The 23,165-nt window shown below is 37.6% G+C and overlaps 1 protein-coding gene across 1 annotated transcript in view; it reads left to right on the forward strand.

Moving 5' to 3' along the window:
• Window positions 1–23,165, forward strand: part of RPRD1A (regulation of nuclear pre-mRNA domain containing 1A) — a 46,704-nt gene that overhangs the window by 18,080 nt on the left and 5,459 nt on the right. The window lies entirely within an intron of this gene.

Consider the following 23,165-nt stretch of genomic DNA (forward strand, 5'->3'; position numbering starts at 1 on the left):
AATGTTGGTTGATCTGTTGATCTCACTGAAGGCTGATAAAAAGAGCTTTTTATGTTATTCAGTAACAGAGAATTTGGTATACATAAATTAATATCCAGGTGCGCTCATCTCCTTTTGACAAAGACTGTCCTGTAGACATTCCAGGATTAACATGACCTTAAAAATACAGGGATGACATGAACAAGAGAAATACTTTTTTCATATTGCTTTGCTTTTGTCTCATCCACAGTCTCATTGATTACAGCATAAATAGACTCTTACTAAGTTTCAAATAAAGCCTTTGATAGTTCAGATTCTTATGTGGCTTGTTAACAAGTGTGGGCAGGGGATCATAACGACGTTTTTCTAGAAAAACAAGACAGCCTCCTCTCGCCTTCATTTTGATGTTACGGAAAAACATAGCATTGCTACACTTAGCATATACTAGATGATCCAGTTTCTTACATAGTGTTTGTATCAACTTACCACTTTAAATTGGGGAACATCTTGCCACTAAATCCAAATTTTTATGAAGTAAATGCTACTCTGGGAGGCCTGCTGTGTTTCAGCAGCTTGCATTTAATTAAGACACTGTTATTGATGGTGTTGCTGTCTTGCGTTCCTTATTTTCTGCAGCTGTATAAACAATATTCATATCCTTACACTCACACATCTGGTTATAATTGTTTGTGGTTTCTTAGCATGTTGAGAGAATATTATATGTTCAATGCACTTTTATTTCATGATTGAGCTTTATAGCTAGATATATATAGCTTGACTTGCCTTCTTAAAGGGTTTAATTTTGTCATGGGATTTTATGGGTAAACAGCAAGCAGTTAGTCATCCCAGTCTGTAGCGCTGGAGTCAAAGGCTTTTTTTTTTTTTTTTTTTTTTTTGTTCCTCCCCTTCTGTTCAGTTCCAGCTTAATGGTTTCAAATGCAGACAAAAATGTTAAGCGAAGAATTTAGAGATGGCAGTGGTATAACAGGCCTCTTGTGTTTAGGGTTTGTTTTTCAGTGTGAGGGTGGATTGATACCATCGTCGGCTGTTTGCCTCCACTATGGCCTTTGTGTTGTTACAGGGTGTAGTGCTTTCCTTGCTGTTTGGTTTTTTTTCTTTAGAGCCCTTATACTTACCTGGTACCTTTTTGTATGCTAGCTTCTTTCTTTCAGTGCCAGATGAACTTAGGGTAATGCATTCAGTCATGCTTCATACTTTTCAAGTCAACTTAAAATAATTGGGATTCCAGTCTTCATAATCTTGCAGCTGAGCAGCTAAAGTATTTTGCTGAGCTTTGGTTGAGGAAGATGCATTTGTAGCTTGAATCTTACACTGCTTTTTGTTATGGGGTGGAGTTTGCAGCCTTGCAGGTGATCTACAACTCCTTAAATGTGGCAGCACCACAGTAACTCAAGTTAATCTTGAGTTAGAACTGAGCTGTGCTGTACCTGCTGCTAACAGTGCAATGATTACAGAACTGGTAGCTGGGAAATATCAGGAAGTGGGCAATATGGTTCATCTGTACTCATCAGGACTATTTTGAGTATTTAAGATCATCTGATGCATGCTTGGCAGCAGAAGACTCCCTGTAAGTAGTGATACCAAACAGACCACGTTGTGTAGTCTCTTGACATTATGAACCATCGCGTTCGTTTCTGTTCAGGATTACAGTTTTAGAAATTGAAGCTGGGTTGACAGTGTGTTTCCCATTCAGGGAATATATGACTTCTACTGAAAGAGGTGCTTGAATTGATCTAGATAGTCTTGGGCTGAGGGGAGCATGACTGTGGATCTCTTTTTATAATAAAAAAGGGAGGAGAGCCTTCGCCAGAATTACTTTCTTCTGTGGGCCAATTTCAAGTAACTGTTTTTTCAGACAAATGTATGTAGCACTTAATCATCAGGAGGGCAACGTAGGCTAGGGATCTCTAATGGACAGATTCTTTTCATTCTAGTTCTCCCCATCCTACCCTGTATGAAATCGAATATGATTCAGAAACAGGCCCCTATGCTTAGAGATTTGTATAGATCGATTCAAAGTCCTTGCTTACAGGTTGGCTTTGAATGACCATTTGAGGTGCTTTGTGCAGTGTAAATAAAGTTGAGTTGCATAGTACAAGTCCTTTAGTGAATATAATCACTAGGGTTTTTGTGTTTCTTTTGGAAAAAAAAAACACACCAAAAAAACCAACCTGCCCCCTCCCCCCCCCCGCCCAAAAAGAAAAACCCAACCAAAAAACCCCAACCAACTAAACTTCAGTAAGCTTCGGTAGTTTGAATTATCTACCTGAAGATGACTGGGGAAAATTAAGCAATCACTGCAATACTCATTTCTCCTTAAGGTTTATTAGGTTAGAAGTTAAAGAATATGAGGGGATGTTTAAAATGAGACACAGGTTGCATTTCTGATCTGCAATAGAAGTAGAGTTGCTAAGCATGCTTATAGGTTGCTAACCTATCTTTTGAATGTGGTTGTTCTTTTGTTTCCATGAGCATTTTTTTCAGTGGCAGGAGATAGTTGTAAAGGTTAAGTTTTGTAGAAGTAATCTGCTGGACTAGAGTGGAGAACAGCAGCCCTTATGTCAAACACAGCAAAGCAAAGTCAAGTGGTCGGTGCATTTTGTTCCTCTGTGCTGTACCCACTTTATGAGAATAATGCTTATTTGCCCTATTTCTTATAACAAGCTCTCTGTACTTGAGCAGTAAATATCCTTTTTTTATATTGTGACCTCACGACTGCAGCCTCAGATACTATGGTACATAGTTTCTCAATTTGTACCTGGAAGAGTGTTAGACTTCAGAGCTCTGTGTTGTCATTCAGAGTAACAGAAACACTTGAAGACTTCCAGTTCTTAAATTGAATTACCAGATATTTGAGTATAAATCATGGCTTTTCTAACAGATTGGGCAGGTTGTAGGTGTTGTACTTTGCTGATCCTTGTAAAATAAGGATAACCTTTTGCTTCAGTTCATCATGTTTTAAAGCATCGCTTGTCACATTGAAGATGCTCTGTTTTTGAAACAGCGTAATAAAAATTGTTACAACTTCTGTATTTATAAAACTTTTTACCAATTTCACCCTTATTATTTGTGAAGAGTGGGGTTTTTTAACCTTTACTCTGCAGCTCACCCATTACTTTTTATTTGAAAGAAAAAAAAAAAAGTGTACAAGATACTACATACTGGGTACTTTAATCTAATACCCTTGAGGTGCCTTTTGAATTCCTTGTTATAAAAATACCGAGAGAAGATACTGGTCTTATCTAGGTAGGACTTGCTGCTGTTTGTGAGACTTTTAGACAGTATGTTCCTGGCTGTTGGAAGCCAAAAACTTGATACTGTTAACCAAAATGAATGGATCTATTTGTGTCATCCTCAGAAGAACAAGTTTTGCAGGTATGTAATGGATTCAGTTTTTGTGCAAACAAACATCTGAGATGATGGGAAATTGAAAACGGAATAATCGGTGCTATATCTAGAACTTCTCAAGTTTTTGAAGGACAGCTGTAGATTGGCAAGTGACTTCATCTGCTGCTTTCTGCAGCAGATATTCCCTTTGATCAGATGTTTGCTGGAAGAAAAAAAAAACCTGGATATAAGAGATGGATGTAAGAACTGGATGTAAGAAATATTGCAACTAGTGCCTATTTATGTCAGTAGTAGCAATGTAGTTTTTCAAGTTAAGACTACACCTTTTCTACAAGCTTTAATTTCCCACAGTAATATTGTTGCTGTTTAGACTCTTTAAAATTCTGGTGTTTGTGTTCCTAGACCTACTAAATTTTAAGAACGTATTTTTTTAATCTGTACTGTGAATACAAAGTCAGCAGAGCTGTAAAACCTGCTTGTATCACTCCTACAACTAGAAGCTTGCTTTTGGAATTGCTATTTGTTGAAGCAACTGTAAACTCTAAATAGAAAGATAAGATGCCACTGGAATGACAGGTAGTAACTACACAGACTAAACATTGGGCTTTCTCACTCAGTTTGAGAGTTACAAAGGAAATGTTTGTAATCTAGTTTCAAAAAAGAAAATGTTATGGATGGAAAGGAAAAGGGAAGGGAAGCTATCAGAAAGCTCTGCTCCACAATTTGAGATGACTTGTATAAACAATCTGAATAGAAATCTGTTGCTTTAGCTGCTGTCTTCTGGTAGTTTCATTTAACAGGAAAATAAGCCCATGTGTATTTGAAGATAATTGTGTTCGACTCAAATGCTGTGCTTCTTAGTGTTTTCTTTAAATTGTGTCCTAATTAAAGCCTATGTCATTAGGCTGATACTCAAAAGTTACACTTGGAAAATTTTTCTGCCATCGTTAAGATCTATAAACTTTCTTATAAATTTTTTGATCTAACGAGCTTCTATATGAAGTTAAAAGGAAGCACCACACTCAAGTTACTCTTTGTTGTGACCTATACTGGTAGATTTTTTTGCTGGATTTCTGATGATGATTTGGCTGATTGGTTGGAAGGGCTGACAGGCAGTGCTTCTAGGAATCTGACAGAAGAAAAGAGAAATGGCTAGAACATCAGCTTGCTTTTCCTCTCAGCCTTGCTGAAACAACGCAAAGCAGATTTCATACTCTGTTACAAACTTTTGATGTTTCCACTTCAAACCAGCACAGTGTTAGAAAAAGTGATTTTGTAAAATCTGATGCAGAATGTAGCAGCACTCATGCATTTGTGGACAGGGCTGATACCTTCTTGAAGAATTCGAATGTGCACAGCAAGGAAACAGTCTACAAGTGGACAACAACTAGCTGTTTATGAGACAGCATTTAAAGAAAATTTGTATCCCGTGTAGTCACTGTAGATCTTGGGCAGAGTGCTGATATTTACCTGTGTCCTCACATATACATAGGAAAATAATTCATCAGCTTCTGTAATAGTCTGAGGCGGCAGATATTTCAGAGCCCATTAATGAAATAATAAATTACCTTTTGCTATTAGTTGTATTTTAATGTCAGCATAGGGGAAAGTAAAGTTCTTATTGGAATAAATGTTAACTGGCGCAAACTAATTAGTAAGTATAGCTGATACCTTTATGATAAAAACCTGTTTGCATTTTAAAAAAAATTGTATTGGGAGTGAAATATTCTTGCTTTAGAATACATCAACATTCTGTGGTACGTAAGGACAGTGCACTTCCCTTGGGTTTTTTTGAAACCCAGAGCTTGAATTGAAATTAATCTAAGTCCATCAGTTATGGGTAAAATATCTCTGAAAATAAGAAAGTTGAAGAATTCATATGAATCTTGCATGACTGAGATAAGGATCATTTTTAGTTAGTTTTAATAATTCTGTTGTGAAAATGATTTGAGTTCATATGACTCAAAATGAATGAGTTCATAGTTGAGCTTCTTTAATCAGGCACCAAAACTATTTTGTTTCCCTAGTTTAAATTCATGATGATCTTAGGTAGTGGTACTAGTAAACTAGTCACAAGGTTTATTGTGACCATTTCAGACATTTTTTATGTTCTGTATGCTCTTTTCAAATAGCTACTAATGATCTGAAGGACACCTTCAACTTTTCTGTTAATTATATATTCTCCATCTGCAGTTCTTAATAAAGGTACAAGTAAGTAGACAAACATTAGCCAACAGGTAGAGTTTTAACACATGATGGTAGTGAGATCTTTTTTTTTTTTTTGACCAGTAGCTCTCTAATGTGCTTTTTTAAAGTAACATATGCTAATTGCTTAAGTGGCAGATCATGGAAATTACTAACTTCCATATTTTTTCAGCTAAGGCTAAATGTAGGGGGCAGAAATACTGTTCAGTAGGACTCAAAACTGAATTTTATAGATCAAAAACATCACACACCAATGTCTAAGTCAGTATAGTAAACCTGGGGAATTTTACTTCAAAAAATAAAATCCAGACATTTTATAAAATCAGCTACTCCTGGTTCTTAAAAAGAGCTCAAAGAATAGTAGGCCACTTCATGGAGCAGTAAGCCAAGAGGCCCAGCCGAGACAAGATGAAAACCATTAGGGAAAATAATGCTTCTCTTAGCTGGGCTGTTGCTGAAAAATCCAGTTCTTGAAAAACTCTTTCTCTTTCTGTTAAAGCATGCAGGTGAAATGCAGAGTTTTGAATATTTCCTTTCAGCTAGTATCAACTGTAGTTTAGTTAATGCTGGCCTGATTCTGAAAATTAATCTCCAAGAATAACGATAGCTGGTCTCCCTGGAGAAGCCAGTCTGGAAGGCTTACCTCCATCCTGAAACACACACGATGTGTGTACTCGGAATCAAAATGCTGGGGGGGGAATGGGAGGAAGAGAACTGCAGGGCTTTCACGGGATGCAGGAGCTACCTGGTAGAAGTGTTTATTCTTGCCTTGATTGGAATTGCAAGCTGAGATTTGTGATCATGTATGTATTTACACACACACAGAGTTTTGGGTTTTTTTCCTAGCACCTTATGTCAAAATATGTTGTCTTAGAAGCTGCATTATTTTCTTCATAACTAGATTTCCCTGATTGAGCAGGGTATGGTACAGGTGTCTGCAGGGGGGAGAACAACTTGGAAGCTATGAATGGTTGAGGACAATGTGAAAACACCAGCTCTAATTATTGACTGTCTCTTGCAGCTGTATGTATTAGTTATTCTGGGGGGTGTAATGGAACAGTAAGAGAGCAATTGGGAGAGCTATTTCAGCAGTAGTGAGGAAACAATGTATTCCATATCTGTTGTGCTTGCTGAGAATTAGTTTCTTAGCTGGGGAGAAATGGAAGTTCTTTGTCACAGCAGTGCTCACCGTTGACCCAATAAGGGTGTAACGTGGACCTTACACTTGCGTTAAAATTTTAATTATAGACCAAAGGAATGGCCAGAGTACATTTACTTCTGCATTCAGGCTGATACAGTTGTGATGTTTTTCAGTTCGGCCAGAAGTAAGAGTACTGGATTAGTCTACTTTGGAGTTGTTGTTTTTCTACTGCCAAAATCTGGAATGCTGTGGATTAAAAATGGTGGAAATTGGGAGAAACAGAATGCAGGGAGACAACTTGGGATAATGCATAAATCCTGTAAATGAACTCCATGATGTTTCATTCTACTAATACAGTATGAAGATGTGTCTCTGAGATAAAAAGTGCATTAAGTTGACTTGATTACAGAGGGCAAACCATTTTTCTAACACTTCTCAGCTACTTCTGGCAGTGATTGGCGGAAGAGGAGGGAGTAAATTGCTCTTACAGAAGGCTTATAGGTTTTGTGCTAGTCTGATTTCCTAGGAGTTTTGACTGTTGCAGTCATGCTTCCAGTTATCAATTATCCTTTCATTTGACAGGGATACAATCTTAATAATTCAGTTCCTTAAAAGTTTGCTAAAATTAGGTTTGTAAATAAGTGGATAGAAGAGAGGCCCAAAGGAATGCTTCAGTAGCTCTTCTCCCCTCAATCTGCTATCTAGTCAGTCTGTGTAGCATGGAACCAGCCATAACCTCTGCTGCCCTTTGCCACAACAATAGTTGGGCAATGTAGAAGACATCGAGGGATATTGGGATGGGGGGGAGAGAGTTGGAGGGGGCATACTGGGTGGGAGTTACTGTGGGATGGAGAATTAGGCTAACTGGGATGGAGTTAGGACATTTAGCTGCTTCTTGACAAGAATCAAATAGCATCATCGTTCACTGAACATCCTTTTACCACTGTGCTGCCTGATCTTGAATAAATGGTACTATTGAGGGTGTAAAATACTTGCATGTGGTAATAGGATTGAAACAGTATTTCTCTGAAAGTATTAGTCTGAAGAGCCAGTGTTTTGAGCTGCTCTCTCCAACATCACTAGCTGCTTTATGTTCTTGCCTGATTCACTACTAGGTTAAATTCTTGTTTGTTTTTCACAAAAGCACCTTTCTGTTTAATTTTCTTCATCTGTGAAATTGACCTCACAGCAGGTTCTAAATTCTCAGTGGTTTGGTAATTTAGAAATATATTATGAATTCCAATTGATTAAAAAAACCCTTTTGCACAGTTATTAAATAAAGTACACTGCTCCATCAAGGAAATGAAGAAAAATCTGCTGTCATAACTTTTTCAAATTGAAGAAGAGCTTCAGTATTTGAAATAGGATGTTACATATTTAAATGGGAATATTGGGAACACTTTGTTATCTAAGCATCAAAAAGGAATTTTAGTTACTTGCTTTTCCACACTTTTACACTACCAAATTTAGAAAAAAAACACTTTTTTTTTAAGTGAACGAGAATAGTATTTTTGAAGGGCATAGGCAGGAGAGGAATGTACTGTCACTTTTTAGGCAGAAAGTTTAGTGAACATAAGGGACAAATAGGTTTTACATTTTTGTTAGTGGACAAAATAAGGACTTAGAGGAGAGAAATTACTGTTAACAGCTTTATCTGGCCCCAGCCTTACCTCCCTGAATCAGACTGGTTTCTCGGTGCAGGAGATCAGTTCTCTCTCCATAGCTGGGTTTGTTTGCCATAGCATACATATCATTTTTAAGTGGGGGTGAGGGAGGAAGCTGAGTAGGAAGAATGCCACATGCTTTTTAAAATAACTGTAGAAGTTACAGTAGATGTGCACCAGAGGGCTGGAATATTAATCAGTATTTTGTCATTTAGCACAAGTCCTGAAGTATTTGATGCTATTCTGCAAGTCTTTGATTTAAGCGTAGGCCAGTGTTAACTAATAGATAGAAATCACTGTAAAATTAAGCCTTTGATCTTCCTGCAAGTTAAATGTTTCTCTCTGTGTTTTGGGGTTGTTTTTTGTTTGGGTTCCCCTGCCCCTCCTCCCCTTGCATCCAAACCAGACTTTTGTATGCTGCTCCATCTTTGAGGCCCTGTAAATCAGATGTGGAGATTCAGTTCTGCAGTCAGCACGTGCAACGGTTTTAAAGCTCTGCTGCGTGCAGAGTTGGGGGGTAGGAAATGTGTAGTGGCTGCTCTGTTAGTTATTACATTGCAAGAGGGGGAGAGTCAAGTTTTGAAAGACACAGCATTGAAAGTTGGAGATAAGCCTTTGAGCTTTGAGTTCCACCATTCAAAAGATTTTTGTTTTGAAGTCACTTCTGAAAATAGCACATTAATGACTTGTCAAAAATAGCAATAAAACAATGTGAAGAAGCAAGATTTACATCTGGCTGTGGTCCTAGAGGTCAAGTAGGTAATTACTTTGCTCTAGTTCCTCAAATGTTAGGTTCTCATTACCCCTTTCCATTCCTAATTATGTATTTCTTTTCATCCTTTGATTCTTTTCAGTCAATAGCATTCAGATAAGGTTCATTTTACTCCAGCCCAAATACTCATTCATCAGACAGCAAAGGAGGTAGAGGGACAACATGGTTTGTTCCAGAGTTGTGCCTGTAAACAGGTTCTTAGATTTTTATGTGGAGTGCTGAGCTCCTTGCAGCTTCTTTAAAAACAAGTCTCAGATCTGTCCTGATCTCAATAAATGTGAGCCCTTTCATCGTGAAGACGGTAGAAGGCAGAAGACTGAGCAGACGGTATATTTCCCCCAAGTGTTACACTTGGCAATGTTTCAAACACACAAAGTTTTAACATAATTTATTTCTAGGTTGCTAGTAACTACCAGAGTAGGAGGAATAATTCTGCAAGGGGAGTAGATAGGAAGTCAGTTGTTTCCTGTGTCACATCCTAACCCACTATTTGTAATCTGACCCATTGCTTTATTTCTTCTTTTCTGCACTATCACTTACTCTGCTTTCTCCTCAAACCATGGTCACTAAGAACACACTGAGAACGTTGTGTTCGTATAGAATCTCCCTCCACCTCGTCTTTGCTATCCTAGACATCAAGACTCAACAGTGACACTGAAGCTGAATCTGGTGCTATTCATTGCCTAAGACTTCAGAGTATCAAAGTGAAACCTGGTTAAATTCTAGGTGTATTCTAGAAACATCATAAAATCTCCCATTTTAAGTTACGTGTTTTCTGATGGAGGTAATTGACATCCATCAGCCATAGGGAACCGTGGTCAAAAGGTGGTGGCTCTTTTTATAAAGTCAGTATATTTGATAGATGAAGTGAGCGAGCTGTGCCATCATCATACCAGATTTATCCCAGATACTGATAATCATTTGGCATCCAGAAAAATCAGGCATTGAGTTAAACTGATACTTGATGGGTAGCTTCCAGTCATATCTTTTCAGCCTTTCACTCATCTGTGATTCCATAATAACCAATGTAAGTGACGGATACTGCATTGGTGTCAGTAAATCATGTTTTCCTCTTTCCCCATTTTCTGCCTTCTGCCCTAGGAAATCTTGTTTTTGTTGTTGGTGGTGATTTTTGTAGCTGCTGTTGTTTTTTAAACCAGTGGTACTTTAAACAACCTTTAGTTTTAAACAATTTAGATGTAGAAGCTGTACCACTGCAATTAGTATTCTGTACGCTGACTGTTTAGCAAAACAGTTTAGCATGCCATCTTGAAAGCTGGGCATTTCTTGTGCTTGCCATCACAGGTCATGTAGTGAATTGAGTGCCATTCCCATCATTTGGCATAGGATGATATTAGATGCAACCTCTGTAGAGAGAATTAAATTTTGTCTATGTGTATACCTATTAATTTGCTCTTTTGGCCATAACACAATGACTGTGCTTAGCTATGGCATTATCTGAAGATATGGAATGGAAAGTCCCTATTTATAATATTCTTATCTGTGGAAGAAATCAGGTGTTCTTGCTCAGCAATGTTATCTCAAAGCCTTTTTATCCTAAGGCTGAAAGGTTGTGGAATAAAGCAGAAACAGTGATGCAGGTACAAACCCAAACCAGAAAGTACAGTCACTATGTGCTGGTTTGGTTCTGGGGAATCTGCATGAACTTTTTCAGACATGTTCCTCTCAAGAACTAATAATTCCTGGTTTTCTGGATTTCTTCTTGTGTAATAGTGCTGTCTTAGAACACAGATAGCAGCAAGAAATGTAACATGACTAGGCTATCCTCCAGAAAGTAGTCTTTAAACCACTACTCCTTTGGTTTCCTGGCTAGCTTCTCACCGGTAATTTATATGGATTGTCAATGCGTTCTCTTGCTGCAATGCCTGTAAGTGAAAGTCATCCTAATACCACTGAAAATGTAATGGGCTGTTTCTTCTGCAGCCGTTTTGTACCCATGTTCTCAGCATTTCTAGAAAGAAGCACCCTGAAACTTCTTTTTTTTTTAACCTCCTGGCTGATTAGTGTCTTCTGCCTTATGCAGAGAGAAGAAACCAGGCCAGTTTTGTGGAACACCGAGATCTTCCTTTATTCCCAACCCACACTCCAGTAGACCTGTTACACCTAGTGCTAATCCTTGAGTCCTAGAGGGGTGCTGCTTTATTATTGGGCTAATCAGTGTTGCTAAGATTGCACTCAAAGGATCATGCGACTGCTTTCAAGCCAGGTAGTTGAAAATTGTTGGTTTGATGTATATGCAAAACATAAAATAATTATTAGCTTTTTTTTTTTTTCAAATCTTATGGTTCAAGATGGAGAAACTTCCTGTCACTGTGCTGACCAGGAGCATCTCATTTATTCCATTCGTGTCCTCTGCACTGTGTGTATGCATGTACAACTTGGCAAATATCCTAGCCCCAAATCCTTGAAGCCATGCTGGATAACAGCCACTGTAGTCAGTGGAAAATTAAATGTTCTTTTCATGGAACATGATCAGAAGAATTGTACACACTTAGTAGCAGCTGTAGGCTTTAACTTTATGCTTCTGTTAAACAGCAATAATTCTTGGGCTTCTGAGGGTCATTCCATATGTGAGCTGTAGAATAATCTTGATCACTTGAACTTCAGTTTTAGAGTTGCTTGTAAGTCTTCATTGTCTTCTGGTGTCTGAATAGCTCACATCTCCAAAGAGCAAGAGAGTTCACAGAAGCTACTCTTAAAAATACCAAAAGTAAAGACTGTGATGTATAATCTAGGTTTTAGCTATCTTCAGTTATAAAATGCTGAGCACAAACTCCAGATTTGCATTGATAAAGGCTTAGCATTTAAATATGTATTTGTTAATTTAAGAAATCATAATTGTATTATGTAATTTATGATTTAGAGCAATTTTATTTTCTGCATGTGAGCCAGCACCCAAGTTTCAGTAGGAGAAAGTTGCTGGAAAATACTGAATTTCATTAGAGCTGCAATAAAAACAAAGCTGTCAGTGAAAAATGTAAACGCACAGACGAACTGTTGTGAGGGAGAGCAGGCAGGCTTTCCGTGCCTTAGTGGGAGGGGGAGATACTGTACAATTCTGACAACTCTGCAAGGTCCAAACTTGCATTAAAGCAATTTCTGCAGGAGATACATTCTACACAGCCTGCAAAATGTTTAATGGCAGAAAAGCTTTCTCTTATGCTGCTGCATACAGACTTACTTGTTAAAGCACATTGCCCACTTTTTCATTGCACACGTGTGTTTAACAATACTTTTTCTTCCAATATTTGAGTACCTAGCATACTTTTATGCTACATCACACACCTTTTGCCATGTTGCACAACGAACTTTCTCCTCCGAAGTTCAGTTGATGTGGCAATGTAGTGAAATACGCCCTACGTAGTTGCAGATATCAACCTACATATGAATGACTGTTGGGAGGGTTTTTTGCTGCTTTTCCTTGGCTCCATTGCCTTGACTCTTCTTGATAACATAGCTGCGAGCAAGTCACTTTCCCTGAACCATGGCAAAAGCACGGTTTTGTGGTTTGTTCTTTTTAGCTGTGAAAGGGGGGGGACTGTTGTGCTCTCCGTGCTATCAGCAGTTACTTGCCCTCTCAGCCAAGGCTCCTCTTGCTGTGTTGTTGCAGCATCAAGGACCTGCTAGAGCTGGCTAGGAGTCACTGGGGGACTCGTTTGGGCTGCTAAGCCCCTTCAGCTTGCAGTGCCTGGCTAGCTTGATTTTTTTCACTTGCAGGTGGGTCTGCAGGTTGCCAGTAGAGAAATTACCTTTTTCTTTTTGTAAGGCGAGACCTTTAAAAAAGAAAAAATTTAAAAAATCTAAATGCATAGTGACTTTTACGGTCGCTCTTTAAGACGGTATCTTAAGTTTGGGTACAAGTCTATATTTTATTATAAGTCATGGTTTAATCGGCCCTGTATCTCATAGCAGGCTGGAAACATACACCCAGAGGGCATTTATGTTGTTCTTCATAAACACTTCCTCTACTCCGCAACTGATTATGTCCAGCAGACCAGAAATCTTAAAACATGTCCTGGCAGGCTGGTTTTGCTGTGCCAGCCAGTCGATCCAGCTCTTGCCTGAAGTTCAGCTGCAGGTTCAGACCTGCTGCTTTTGTTTCTGTTGATGTAAGTCCCAGTCGTCAGATGCTAGGTGTAGTTTATTTTTATTTTTTCTTTTAAACTTCATGTTTATGAGAGATCTGGAAGCACGAGTTTATGGACAGACCAGTCTTAAGTTTACTGAACAGGTAGGGAAGAGATGGATAATTATTCTAAAAAAAATCTTAAATTGTCCTACAAGCCACATATATTCAATTTGTATTCGATTCAATTTGCCACAATGGTAAGCCCTTTTCTGCAGCAAGAATACAGTCTCCATTGCTACTTCAGGTCTTGTTTTCTCAGGGAATTTGAAGCAGCTCACCAGTGAAATGAGACAGATGTAATTATTTTGTAATTTGGACATCAAATCTGATAAAACCCACGTACTTGTCTGCTTTCCTGAGGTACTGTAAGGAAAAAGAACATTTTAAAAGATTTTAGGTTCTTATTTTAGTGTGTACAAATGGCAGTAGAGCCTGAGTTTTTCTCTGGAACCTTTGATATAAATTTAAAACAGCATCAAGTTTGTGAGAGTGGATTTTGTATGAATAAGGGAGAAATTTGGAGTGTGTGTCATACGAAAAAAACACTGATGTACCCAGTGAAAATGTACCCAAGTGACTTGCATACTGACATGCAAGAAGCACATGGCAAAACAGAGAATTTGAGTGATTTACTACTTTGTATAATTCCATTTTTTTCAACACTGTGGACACCCAAATAACTAGTTTGGGAAATACAGCAAAGGAACTGATGAAGAAGAGTAGCTGTGTTTAGATATTTTATTTCTGCCTACTGGATAGTCAGAAATCTCAGTCATTAGAATCTTTATCAGGAATATCTAAAATGCTGTACTTTGCAAACAATGATTCTTCCCTGTGTTTCCCTCGATTCTGAAATTACACATTTATTAAAAACTGGATGAAAATTGAAAGAATGAAAGAATTTTTTACATTATTTGCATTTTTCCTCTGTAACACATCTACTGAATTACTTGTGATTTCATTTGTAAATACCTTAGTAATAAATTACTTTAACATTTAACTTACTATGTTCTCCTGATGACTTGATCTTCCAAGGTCACTTCATCCACAGCTGGATAGAAATACAGACCTACAAAACAGAAAACCCCACAGGTACTCTTAGAGCTTCTATAAAAACCAGAATAATAATTTTAAAGACCTTTTTATGAAACACAGGTGGCTTGAATGGATGAAAGATGCTTTAAAAACCTAAGACATTTTAGAAATGATTGCTAACCTCTGACACATGTTTTCTTTTATCAGTAGATCACAGAAGGATGTGCATTAGTGGGGTTATTGCAAGGTGTAGGCTTTTGGGAGGAAAATAGTTCATAATGGGAAAGAAAACTTCAGGGAAAACACTGTAAATGGCTTTCCGTGTTCTTTTTAATGCTCTTTACTTGTTCTGCTTTTTCTCTAGACTTTTTCTTCTCTGGTTGCTCATAATTTCTGCTCTGACAACCTCTTTTTACCCCCTTTTATTATAAAATAAAACTAGCTATTTGAGTGATTCAGAATAGGGTAAATAATGTAAAAAAGGGGCAGGTGGGCCAAATTTGCTGCTTGAAGTTGGTTGTTTGATAAGAGACGTTTACATTGTGAATTTTTCTTGTAATTGTTCTGTGCTCTCTATTGGTATGGCTTACCTTATGCAAAACTTTCTTATCATAGTATTTTAATACTAAAGCTTGAGGATACGCACTGTTTTTTAGAAGATGGAACTTGTATCTGTGTGCATTGTTAGGAAATTTAAGATTCTGCTCCTTTCTTGTTGGCTGTAGGAGGGGTGTGGTTGGTTGCTTACATCATGCATGGTAGTTTTCATTGGAGATATTGCTACAGGACCTATGAGGGGCAGTTTCAAAAGTAAGTCAGAATATCTACTGCTGCCGTGTAGTTCTCCCTTTCCAACTTTACCTTTCTTGTGCTCCCATCCCCATTGCTGAACGCTGCATTTGAAGTATCTATTTCACACTCCCGAAAGGAGAGGAAAACAAAATTACCATGCAGCATATCAACAGTTTGTCTTACACAGATAATTATTCTCATGAGTCATGTAAACTATAGTTGCAATTCTCAAGTGACGCTGAGCACTTTCAACTACCATTAAAGCAAATCAGGCTTGTGAATGCGTATCTTTGAGCTGTAACTAAATCCTCTTCTTTAGAGTCCATGTCTCTAAAATAGATGTTTCAACCTACTTAATGAAATTGTGAGAATGACTTGACAAGTGTAATACAAAACTGTCTAGCTGATGAAATTTATTAGTGTATACACACATTGGATGACCCCCTGGCATTTCTTGGCTTATTTTGAGAACCATTCTTTAAAAATCTCTTTAAGAAATAGCCACATGCTTTTCAGGTAAGACTGTTCTGGAATTGTAAGGTGGTTGTCCTTCACATCTGTTTCTTCAGGTTGGATAGGAGTCATTTATGAACTGGGAAAATAAAAAATTAAAAAAACCAAAGAACCGAAGAATTAGTTTGAAGAGCTTATGCAAAATGTCCAAGACCAGTTTTGCACAGATAGACCTGCACTGATCGATTACCTAAATGAACAAGCTCAGCAGCCTAGGCTCATCTGTAGCAGAAAGTTGAGGTCCTCTATCTGTATTTCTTTTATTTATTTCACTTGAAATATAGCTAATACCCAATCTCAGGTCAATAAAACACTTGGTTCAAACACTTCTCATTCACTTTCTTTCTTGCTCACAGTTTAACACTGAGTGGCTCTACACTGCAGCTGCAAAAGCTATATATGTTAGCCTGCTTTAAGCTCTCTGCTGCTTAGACTGCTACTAGTACTTAGCCTTGCTACGATAGAACTAGGTCTCATGCTTCTACTTTATGTAGATCTGTCTTTGACAAAAGAAAAGGATCTGAAACAGTTGTCTCTTGGCTAGCTATAGGTAAATCCCCTGCCTAGTGACCTGCAGTGTTACTTTCATTCTCAGATTCACTTTTCATCTTCAAAATAGTTACATGTAGTCTTGGCTTTACAGAATTCTCAAACTTTCAGATGTGCTTGTTACATAATGAACATCAAAGTCCACATTTTTGTGGTTCGACACCCACAGCATTAGCTTCAGAAAGATGAATTGCACATGTGGAATCTGAAGTTGGAACTGAGACTGTTGTAATGACCTGCAGGCGAGGGTTGCGTGAAAGGAGGAATGCGAGTCTGATGTACGCAGTTTTTACCGTTCAGCCGTTAGGTACAGTAAATACTTGAGCCTGAAGACTTTACGCAACTCCTCTTAAATGCATTGCCAAAGGTGTGGGTTTTTTCTATAGACCATCAAAATTTTTCATTCATAGATTCCTTCAAAATTGAACCCTGATATCATTTAATTTGGATTTCCTTCATATCATTTGTGAATAGGTGAAACTTTAAGAAGCTATCACTAAGCCTGCAGCCATTTAATTTTTTTTATTATTTTCAAAACTGTTCTGCTTTATCCCTTGTAAGTGTGTCCGTGTAGAGTATCAACTTGAATTGCTCAGAATTGTTCTGAAGTGCCTGATTGCTTGTCATCAGAAGTTCTCCAGAACTTCATTCTGTCAGCCAAGATTTGAAAATTAAGAATTCAGTGTAATTTAAACATCTCTTGGAAGTGTGTAGCTTTGAGTTTATTATAATGGCTAAATTTTCAACCAGATAAAAATGCTGTATCAGATAATAAAACACAAGGAGACCAAATTTAACCTCAAGCAGGCATCTTTCATTCAAGCTGCTGCTGCTCATATCTGCCATCCTGAAATGCTTTAAATTAAATCATTGTGCCATATAGATTCTCTAATTAAATCAATGTCTTTAAATAGTAATTTATTTTATAAATTAATATTCATCACTGTGGAACCTTTATGATTGAATGGAGGTAAATATAAACTAAGTAAGCCTAGTAATACTCCTGGTAATTAAGCTTGTAAGTCCCTGTTTTCTTTAGCTTTCCCAAACATTGACCAACTTTTTGCCAACACAATCTTCAAGAATAAAGCTATGGACAAGTGTGTAATAAAATAATCTTAAAAGATGACCTTTTCTTTGAGGTGACATAATTCATGTTCTTTCTGGGAGTATTATGGAATGGAGAAATCCTTCTTTCTGTCAGGGACATGCATTTTGATATACTAATGAAAATCAACCTGAATTTAATGAAATTACAAGCCTTTGGAAAAGTCTTACTTTTATTAGGCTCATCAGAGGTTTCTTAAAACATTACTAACTTCCATGAAGAGCTTCTCCGCCAGAGAGTTTTCCAGCTTGGGCTAAAGAAGATTTCTTCTGCAATTGCAACTGTATACAGTTGTTCTCTAGGCTGACTATGGGCCAGGCACCTGACACGAGAGCAGAGAAATTCTTCCATGGGTGGGTTGTCCATGGCTTCCATGAGTCTAAGTAATCGGGAGGTGGAAGCCGATGGGTTTGAATGCAAAACTTGGACAAGTTCCCATGGAACTTGGCACCAGAGGCTGCAGAGATTAGGAAGGGATCCAGGACTAGACGTTAGAGTAAAGAATGGAATAGGAGATCTGCTGGCTGAGAAGGAAGGGAGTGACCGGCCAGAAAAGAATAACGTCAAGTAGGACTGAAATGGGAGGAACTGGAATTCCTTTGGACTAAGAGAATGGAAGCAAAAACGGGTATGAGGTGATAGAGAGATCTGATGGAGATATTACATAGGCAGAGAACAGGGACAGGCTGAGTATAGGAGTGGGGAGAAATAGCTTGTACTGGAACCAGATGCAGCCAAAACTATAGACAAAATGATTGGAGTGAGAGGAATTCAGATATGGAGCCAGAAAGGAAGGAAATGGGAACAGTTAGGCAAAAACCAGTTGTGAGTTGTGTGTATAGCATGTGAATACAGGCATGACAGGAGTCTGAGAGGCATTGAACAGCCTTGCTGGACAAAGAGTTTGGTTCTAGGAACAGTGTTCAAGGAATGGAGATGGAGTCCAGGAGTCAAGTCTGGGGTCAACGAGAGTTGAGACCCAGTTTTAGGCTGGAAGGAGCTGGACAAAGAAGTTTCAAGGAAAGGGAAGAGTAGTTTGTGACCACTGTGAAGAACTTCACATTTCTTCAGATGGGAAATGTCCTGGTAAAATGCTTTATTCCTGTTTACTACTGCTGCACTCAGGAATTTATGATTTGAAGATCTGCAGTGTATTCCTGTCTGTACCACAGCATAACAGTTAATGGTAGACAAAGTCACTTAATCAAACTTTCCCCAGATGGTCACTAATTTAGTTTGTGGGTTTCAGACTTCTGAGTTCCTTGCTTCCTGTTGCTTCATTTGCAGACAAGCTGAGGAGTCTAATATTTTAACTTAATTCTTCAACATAAATTTTCTAAATTAAGTTCTTGGTAATTTTAAGTACTAAGAAAAATGGGATACTCAGAGGATGCATTTCATTTTGATTTCTCAGCTCAAAGAAGTTTTCTGAAGAATAAATTGTGTTTTGTAATGGTGAAGTATGGCATTAGAAAACCTATGAAAGTATTAGTAAATCTGTGTACAAACTTATGCGTACAGTAAGTAATGCATGGGGCAATGCATAGAACAATAAGAAATAAACAAAGCAGTTACTAGGTAGGTGCTCATTGTTTCAGTGCTATTTATTTTGCTCTAAATGTAGTAAGACCTAATGGAAAACTGATAGATGATAGCATACTTGAAAGTTGAAGCTTTCTTCCAAAAATCTGTTTTCTAGTAAACAGGCAAAATGTGTAATGGAAGATTAGCCAAGTCAGTCCTTTCCTAATCTTGTCATAACTGTCCTTGATTTTTCAACCATGTGTGTGTGTGTGAAGCATATATATGTGTTCAGACTCTGTTCAGAGTCTTAAATGAAAGTTATTTCAGGGTTTTGTTCATCCTTAACACTGTTAAATAGGTTGAGCCTTTAATCATACTGGTGACGAACATAAGCCATGCCAAATTTTTAAAGGCAGCACAAAATTTAACCCTGCTGATCTGTTTTCCAGAGTCATAGTGAGGCTTATCTGACTCCTTCAAGCCTGGTTGTCAGTCTTGCTTGCAGAAAAATACCCAGACTGGGTGAGGCATTAGATTTTAACAAGGTGGAGTCACACGTACACATCCTGTGTTTCTGAACTTCAAAACCTAGATATCAGGGTATCACATGCCATTTGCCTTCATCTGAGCCTTTGACGATTTCTAGTGGTTTCTGTGCTGTTGGACACAGTGCGTGAGAAGCCTTTGCTCTGTGACACAGCTCTGACATCTGCACCTGAAATCGGAAGGTTGGAACGGACCTAGAAAGTCAGATACCTCAATTTTAAATACCAGATATATATACAGGCCATGGATGCTGAAGTACACACACGCCCTCAACACCTTAAAAGCCTTTAAGCCTTTTGGGTTTTGTTTTTCTCTATTGAGAGTATTGATTTCCACCTTACCTTTCTTTCTGTAGCCAACAAGGGTGCAGATTAAATATTTGTGTTTTCTGCAAACCTTTTATTCTTGCTTTGGAATCAGACTTTGTTTCTTTCACTTTGCTATACATTTTCTGCCACGCAGTATTTTGATGCATGCCATAGCCTTAGTGATCCCTTGAGGGTTTAAATCATATTAATGTTGTAAAAGGAAAGCATATCCATGAAGTTCCAAGTTGTTTTGGCTGTAGCATCTTTCTACAGTAATTGCAGGAACTTTATATTAAGATCTATTTCAGCCTATTTCAGTTGGAAGGGAAAATACTCTATGCAGTACAGAGTCTGTTTGGCCTGCCCACATTTTTACTATTCATGATGATTGTAGTGTCTAATCAAAAATTATTTGGCTTGTTTGCCTGGTACTTATTTGGTAGAGAATTACTATTAATCTGGGTGTGGAATCCATATGTTGTTAGCATTGCTTTCACAAAATATCCATATTCTACACTGTCAAGTAATGGAAACTGTGGTAATCAGTGGGATTCTAATGAGCAAAATAAGTTCTTCTAATTATCTCATAAACCTACTTTTATGACTGGAAGTACAAAAAATTATTGCTTGAAAGTAGTGTTATCTTAGACTGCTGAAGAAATTGAAGAGACTTAATTCTGTACATCAGGTTGCTCATATAACCCAAGAGTAAAGTTCTCCATAGGTAGCAAGCAATGCAAATTATGCTCACTGTAGCAAAAGAAGACATTGTACTTCTGCCTGGCCTTGACTGTTTGAAGTAAATAGCTTGAATCTTGCCTCATTTACACAGGGGTAATTTGAATTATATCTTAACATAATGAAAATGAAATTGAAATTCTCCATGAGGATTTCTGCAGTTAAAAGTGTCAACAATATGGGTAAATTGATACTCGGTTGTACAGTATACAGCATTTCTAATGGAGCAACAATATCAGAAGTAACACCAAGATACCCCGTTCCCGCTCCTCTGCTTTAATTAAGTCACACTCTCAATGTATACGTTGAGGAAAAAGGTTGTAGGTACATGTGCATGCTTTTATGATAAAATAATAAAAGCTGTACATATAACGAGTATTGTTGATAATGAGTACTTGATACTTGTTTTCCAACAGTCCAGGACTACTTGGGTAATGCCAGGACTATATTAGCAGCCTTAAAAATACATAAGCAAACCCTTTCAGAAGTGACTAGTGATTTTAAATAGAATCAAGCTGTGAAAGCAGCCCATTTGAAAGTACCTCAAAACTACTAAAACTCCTGTACTTGAAAAACAACCCTCTTTTGAACTTGCTCACCAGTCATGAAAATGGGACATTTCCAGTGATTTCTAGCATGGTTTTGGGAGTGTCATGGAAAATGAGCTGCTCTGGATAAGGTGAATAATATTTCTACTTGTGAGGGAGGATTATCATGGACATCTAACCTGTAGTCGCAGATCTCACATATGCTTTGGATTACCAAAATTGTATTAAAATTGCATTCTGTAGCTTATACTGCATCAATAATATAATGAATTATAAAATCTTATGTAGTTTTTTATTTAGTTTTGTAATAAAAACCTTGAGCAAACTTTCTCAGAGGTCTCTACTTTCTGAGAAGGCACAAGGAACAAGTTTTGACTCCCTGAGAGCGTGCATTACACTAAAGGTATTGGCAAGAGGAAGACTATTATATGGGAAACTAAATTTATGAGAACATTTTCTTAGCGAGAAAAAGGGACCTACTGTCAGTAATATTGATCAAGCTGATATTCACTAGGCAACAAGTCCCAGGCAAAACGCGTATGGAAAATGCTGGATGTCAGAAATGTGATGTTACTATGGAAATGATTTATTATCAGCTGAAGGGAATTTTAATGCAGTCAAGCAACTGACAATCTAATTTAAGGCACATTTCAGGTTTTGGAGTAAAGTCTTGTGAGAATATAGCTGCTAAGTGTGATCTGTGCGTATTTGCCTAGCTTCACACTTCGAGCTTATGAGGGGATACTGATTTGCTGCTTCACGTTCTTCATTGACAGAGAATGAACTATCAGGATTCAGCTGATTCAAACATGATTTACAAGAATTAACTGCTGGAATTATTTTAGAGTTAATTTCTTTTACTAATTTTGGGCCTCTTGGGTGTTTTGATTCTGCTTACAGTTCTAATCATCCTCTTCAGTACAGCAGTACATCTTTCACAACGGAGGCCAGGTCTCCTAGCATCAAGTTTGCTCAAAGCCCTTGTTGCCCAATGCTTGATCTCCAGCCATCCTGCTTCTGAAAATCGTGATTCTGGTTACCTAGTGTTCTGTATATTGCCAAATTGTTTGTTTTACTAAACAACGAAACCTATCTCTTCCTCTGACATTAAAATCTACTCCCTAAAATAATAGTCAGGGGTGTATCTCTGCAATATGGACTAAAATAGTTAGTGAAAAGGGGAAGAAGTATTCTGTTACTGGCTTTTTACATGCTGGCAAAGGACTATGACTCTTGCACAGGATCAGCTCACTGACTTGCGATTTTAAGACTTTTTCGGTCATCTGTATCATAAAAGGAACGCTGCTTTGCCCTGTGTACTGTCACCAAGTGTTTACAGTTCTGCTGACTAGGCATCTGTAGTATTTTCGGTGTGTTTAGTATCTCATAAGACTCTGAACTGTATGTAATATTTAATTTTAAAATATAAATGATATCAAGGAATTGATGATCCTAATTCAGGGACATTTTTTCTCTATTTCTATGTAAAGATTTAATTATTTTTTTTTTAGCTATGCATTACCGTCTCATTAAGAATTTAACATTTGTTGTGGTTCTCTTACTGCCCTTGGTAAGAAGGCCACACTGCTGCTAATAGTCGCAAACTTTGGTTTTATATGTGTTGGACTTTGTCCAATAATTGTGATCGTGCCCCAGGTATTTAATATTTGCACGACTGTATTGGGTTCTACTACCAAAAGGTCTTTTCGTTGGCCTCCCTTTTTACTCCAGCTATTAACAGTATAGAAAAATGTTTAAAATTATGTTTAGACCTTGTAAATAGCATTATTATCTTTTATAGACATTTGCACAGTGGTTTTATACTCGCTAGAACTTTCAAGTGTTTATATTTGGCACTTTTATAGGATGATGTAGATTTTTTTCCCCACTATTATTTAGAAGTGGTTATAATCATGAGATCTTGGTTATCCATGGGCTGATTATCCAAGTTGTATGTTAACTATTTCTTGTTATTTCCAGTCATTCCCAGGCTGCAGCAAAACCTGCAGCTGCACTAGAAAGCATCTGAATTTGTTGTGTTGCGAATTACAGTATATTTTCATGAAGCTCCGCTTTGCCTACTAATGCTTAGTCTCTTCTGCTCTCCAAAGAAATGTGTTTCCAAGTTTTTGAAATGTAAATATTCCTGTAAACTGTACCCTGATCTTCCTACGTTTTGGAATAACTGTTTTCATTTTATACAAGCTGGTATTCTTCTCCATTA

Source organism: Harpia harpyja, chromosome 5, assembly GCF_026419915.1.
Source record: "Harpia harpyja isolate bHarHar1 chromosome 5, bHarHar1 primary haplotype, whole genome shotgun sequence".
NCBI lineage: Eukaryota > Metazoa > Chordata > Aves > Accipitriformes > Accipitridae > Harpia > Harpia harpyja.